At 36.8% G+C, this 5,745-nt stretch overlaps 1 non-coding gene across 1 annotated transcript; it reads right to left on the bottom strand.

The window, feature by feature from the left end:
- Positions 1-977: 977 nt before the first annotated feature.
- Positions 978-1,050, bottom strand: Trnaa-agc. The gene has a single exon. It is a non-coding gene; the product is annotated as a tRNA-Ala (tRNA).
- Positions 1,051-5,745: the final 4,695 nt, after the last annotated feature.

Below are 5,745 nucleotides of genomic sequence, written 5' to 3'. Positions count from 1 at the left end.
TTTCCCTTCAGTACTGGGGAATTAAACTCAGGGATAGTTTATCACTAAATTCCATTCCTAGCCCCCCCATTTTTTAGTGGACATAATGACTTTATTCATTTATTTTTATGTGGTGCTAAGGATTGAACCCATTGCCTCACATACACTAGGCAAGCACTCTATCACTGGGCCACAATCCCAGCCCTGTTAGTAGTTTTTATACATTTACATTTTGCATAATATTATACACTCTGACTTTGCTGAATTTAATTATGTGTCCTATTATGTTTTTTATACACCCCATAGGATTTTTTTCTCTTTGTTTTAGTACCAGGGATTGAACCCAGGAGTACTTAGCCACTGAACCATATCTCCAGCCTTTTTTATTTTTTATTTTGAGGCGAGGCTTGCTAAATTGCTTAGGGCCTTGCTAAATTACTGAGCCTGCCATTGAACTTCTGATTCTAATGGCTCAGTCTCCTGAGTTGCTGGGATTATAGGCCTGTGCCGCCATACTTGGCCCTGTTGGATTTCATGTGCTGTGACCTTGTAATCTCCAAACTATTTTTTTGTTTGTTTGTTTGGTACTAGAGATTGAACCCAGGTGCACTTTACCACTAAGTTACATCCCTAGTCTTTTAATTTTTTTATTTTGAGGCAAAGTCCAAGTTGCTAAGCCTGCCCTTGAACTTTTGATTCTCCTACCTCAACCTCCTGAGTTCCTGAGATTCCAGGTATGCAACACTGAGCCTAGCTTGTTGTGCTTTTTGTTATCATAAATGTACAATTTTGTAAAAAAAAATTTCTCTTTAGCCATTGAGAAACTCATATATTCATTCTTCTTTATTCTCTATTATGAAGCATTATACTTTTTTTTTTATAAAATCATACTTCCTTTCCTGGGATAACTTCACACAGTATGGATGTATTACCTTTCTTCTTTTTTAAAATATTTTTTAGTTGTAGTTGGACACAATACCTTTATTTTATTTATTTTTGTGTGGTACTGGGGATTGAACCCAGGGCCTCGCACTTGCTAGGTGAGCGCTCTACCACTGAGCCACAACCCCAGCCTGTATTACCTTTTTTCTGTATTCTAGTTGTTAATATTTTGTCAAAGACTTTTGCATCTTTGTTCATGAGAAATATAGTTGTAGGTTATAGTTTTATTGCAATTTTGTCTGGTTTGGTATCAGAGTTATGCTGATCTCCTAAAATGAGTTAGAAAATGACCCTTCCTTTTTTTATTCCCTGAAAGGATTGGTATTATCTCTTCTATTATTTGATAGAAATTCATCAATGAAGGGCTGGGGATGTGGCTCAAGCGGTGGTGCGCTCGCCTGGCATGCGTGCGGCCCGGGTTCGATCCTCAGCACCACATACAAAGATGTTGTGTCCGCCGAAAACTGAAAAATAAATATTAAAAAATTTCTCTCTCTCTCTCTCTCTCCCTCGCTCTCTCACTCTATCTTAAAAAAAAAAAAAAAGAAATTCATCAATGAAGCTATCTGGTTAAAAAATTTTCTTTGTGAGAAGTTCTTAAATTATGAATTAAATTTCTTTAATTCATTTAGAGGTATTTAGATTTTCAATTGCTCCTTGATTCACTTTTATTTATTTATGATTTTCAATGAATTTCTATTTCAATTAAGTTATTCAATTTGTGGGCATAGAAATTTTCATAGTGTACCCTTCTTTACTTTTTTTTTTTTAAGTTATAGATTGGGCACATACCTTTATTTATTTTTATGTAGTTCTGAGGATCGAACCCAGTACTAAAGTGCTAAAGCACTCTACAACTCCAGCCACCTTTATTTACTTTCTTTTTGGTGGGGGACTGGGGGACCAGGGATTGAACTCAGGGGCACTCAACCAGTGAGCCATATCCCCAGCCCTTTCTCTTTTTTTATTTAGAGACAGGGCCTTGCTAAGTTGCTTAGGGCCTTGCTAAATTGCTGAGGCTGGGTTTGAACTTTCAGTCTTCCTGCCTCCGCCTCTCCCAGCCACTGGGATTACAGTCACGTGTCACAGTGCTTATTTACTTAAAAAAATTTTTTTTTGTAGTTGTAGATGAATAGCATGCCTTTATTTTATTTGTGTATTATTTTTAAGTAATGCCAAGGATCAACCTAGTGCCTCCCACCCACGTGCATGGCAAGTGCTCTGCCACTGAGCTACAGCCCCAGGCCACTTATTTACTTTTTAATATATATAGAATTGCAATGACAGCCTCTCATTTCTGATATCAGTAAAATAAATCTTTTTTTTTCAATGTTGTTCAATCTGGTTATAAAGATCAACTTTATTGATCTTTCCAAAGAATTAACTTGAGGTTTCATTGACTTTCTCTGTCTTCTTTTAATTTTATTGAATTTTATCATTATTATTTTCATTTTCTACTTACCCCAACTTTAATTTGCTCTTAGTTTTCTAGATTAAAGTACAAGCATAGATCAATAATTTTATCTTTTTTTGTTTTGTTACATAAGCATTTAAAGCTACATCTCTCTTTCCTATCTTTAGAGGGCTTTTTTCTTTTTACAGCAAACCAACACTGAAACACATATAATTCAACACATACAAACTGTGAAATTTTTTTTTTCACAAAACAATACTTTCTCTTTACAATGTGCAAGGCATGCTGATATTTTTTATTCCATATAATTAAGAAATGCTATTTAAGCTGGGTGGTGCACATGCCTGGAATCCCAGGGACTCAGAGGCTAAGGCAGGAGGATTCCAAGTTGAAGACCAGCCTCAGCAAGTTATTAAGGACCTCAGCAACTTAGTAAGATCCTGTCTCAAAATAAAGAATACAAAGTGCTGGTAATATAGCTCAGTGGTAAAAATCCTCCTGGGTTCAATCCCCAGTACCACACAAAAATAAATAAAATAAAGGTATTGTGTCCAACTACAACTAAAAAATATTTTAAAAAAGAAGAAAGGTAATACATCCATACTGTGTGAAGTTATCCCAGGAANAAAAAAAAAAAAAAAAAAAAAGAAGAAGAAGAAGAAATGCTTTTTATACCTGGAAATGGTGGCACAGGCCCATAATCCCAGTAGCTTGTGACAGGAGGATCATAAATGGAACATAACTTCAGCAGTTTAACAAAACCCTGTCTAAAAATTAAAAATCAAAAGGGGTGATGTTTTAGTCAGCTTTTTCACTACTGTGACTGAAAGACCGAACCAGGACAATTTTAGAGACGAAGAGTTTATTTGATGGCTCATGGTTTCAGAGCTCTCAGTCTAAATTGAAGCTGGGTCCATTTCTTGGGTTAAAAGTGAGGCAGAACATCTTGGTAGAAGAGAGTGTGGTGGAGGAAAACAGCTCTCAAGAAGACCAGAAAGAGGAGAGGAGGGCAAGAGGGAGAATGGAGAGGGAGAAGGTGGGAGGGGAAGATGAGGAAGGGGGAGACTCCACTCTCCAGATACAAAATATATACCCTATAGCCACGCCCCCAATGAACCACTTCCTCCAGCCACACCCACCTGCCTCCAGCTACCAGTTAATCCCATCAGGGATTAATTAACTGATAAGGTTAAGGCTATAGCCCAATCATTTCTCTTCCAAACCTTCTTGCATGTCTCACTGGTGAGCTTTTCAGGGATACCACAGATAAACCATAACAGGTGATATTATAGCTCATGATAAAACACCCAGTGTTCAAACCCCAGAACCAAAAAACAATCAAACATGGAAAACATTTATGTATAAAATGAAGAATTGAAAAAAAAACTGAATACCAAAATACAGTCCGTTAAATACAAACAATACTGCATCCTCTTAGATAAATGCCATCTTAAAAATCTTTGTAAAGTTTGTGAAACAGCATAGGAAAGCATTCATAAATCAGGAAATATACACACATATGATTACAACTATATAGCAGAAAGAAATTCCACCTGTAGAGGTGGAATGAACAAAAGTGTTACTTGCTTTTTCCATTGGGATTAGAGGAGACATTTTTTCCTATTCCTCTGTATTTTCCAAATTCTACTAAATAATATGCTAACTTAAAAATGAAACATTGACTGAATATGTTGGCTCTTAGGATTTAAAATGGAAAATATACAAAAAAAAAGCACAGGAAGAGTATTTATAGTATGGTTGTAATTCTGTTTCAAGTGTACATTTGTATGATGAAAGAGTGAGAGAATACAGAGAAAAATGTCAGAATACCAAGAAAGGTTGAAAAAAGTGGAATGGTAGTTGAGAATTTTTTTCCTCTTTATTTTTTAGATTTTCTGTAAGTTATTTACTTGTATTTCTTTTGTAATAAAACCTTTTTGATAACTGTACCTAGTTGCAATAGATGAAGTTAATTTCCCCCAGGCTCCCTGTGGTAGAGATATACCTCAGGCTTCATTTCAACAGGCTGCTGGGGCTTGTTTTGTGTCAAAATAATGAAAGGCATATAGGACATTTAAATTCTACCTTGTCATGTTAGGATTTATCAAGCCCTTAGAAAGATAAAAGGCAAAGCTTCTACAGTGGCTTTTCTACTACAGTTGAAAATAATGATGACTGGGCCAAGAAGCCAAGAAACATGGGTTCTATTCTCAGTTCTGCATTTTTGTTCAGTGAGGTCATTTAACCTCATTTCCTAATTCTAAGAGTCAGATTACTAGTCTGTAATTGAAGGTCACATATAGAAAACCCTGCTAAGTAGGGTAGATGCAGAAAATTAGTGGTGGATTTGAGCAAGTTTCTAAAAGTACAAGGGGAAGAACTCAACAATGGGTTGAAACACAAGCATCAAGATTTTTCCAAAAAATCTTAGGGCATAGAACACCCAGGTACTTTGTATACCCTATCTAGCAAAGAACAGAACTTTATGGCTGGTCCTAACTCCCAGCTAAAATGAGGATGTGGAGAAAAATGCAGCTTTGAGTGTTACACTGAGAAAACACCCCAAAAGCTCATTTAGTTTGGCGAGTCAAAGTATATCTCTACCATACTGTCCAAAAGAATTTTGTGAAAAGGCTAGGGATATAGCTCAGTTGGAAGAGTGCCTGCCTAGCATGCACAAGGCTCTGGGTTCAATCCCCAGCACCAATAAAATTAAATTAAATTAAATTAAAATAAAATAAAAAGAATTTTGTGAAATGACAATAATGTTTTAAATCTGTGCTGTTCTCTATGGTAACCACTTGCTATATTGGACCACTGAGTACTAGAATTGTGACAAGTGTAACTGAGGAATGGAATCCTAGTTTTATTTATTTATTTATGTACTGGGGATTGAACCAGGGACACCTTAAATGTCTCCAGCCCTTTTTATATTTTGTTTTGAGAGAGGGTCTTGCTAAGTTGCTTTAGCTGGCTTTGAACTTGCCATCCTCCTACCTCCGCCTCCTGAGTTACTGGTATTACAGGCATGCACCACCACACCTGGCTCTTAATTTTAAAATTAAATAGCTACATGTGGCTAAAGGCTATCATATTGAGCCTTTTGTTTGTTGTTGTTGTTTGATCATGGGGATTGAACCAGAGGCTTTACCACTGAGTTACATCCCCAGCCATTTTTATTTTTTGTTTTGAGAAAGGCTCTTGCTATCCCAGCAGCTCAGGAGGCTGAGACAGGAGGATCTCCAGTTCAAAGCCAGCCTCAGCAATGGCAAGGTACTTAGCAACTCAGTGAGACCCTATCTCTAAATAAAATACAAAATAGGGCTGGGGATGTGGCTCAGTGGTTGAGTGCTCCTGAGTTCAATCCAGTACGAGAGAGAGAGAGAGAGAGAGAGAGAGAGAGAGAGAGA

This window comes from Marmota marmota, unplaced genomic scaffold (genome assembly GCF_001458135.2).
Source record: "Marmota marmota marmota unplaced genomic scaffold, marMar, whole genome shotgun sequence".
NCBI lineage: Eukaryota > Metazoa > Chordata > Mammalia > Rodentia > Sciuridae > Marmota > Marmota marmota.
The sequence above is the reverse complement of the archived record's forward strand: the minus strand, read 5'-3'. Positions and strand labels throughout refer to the sequence as shown.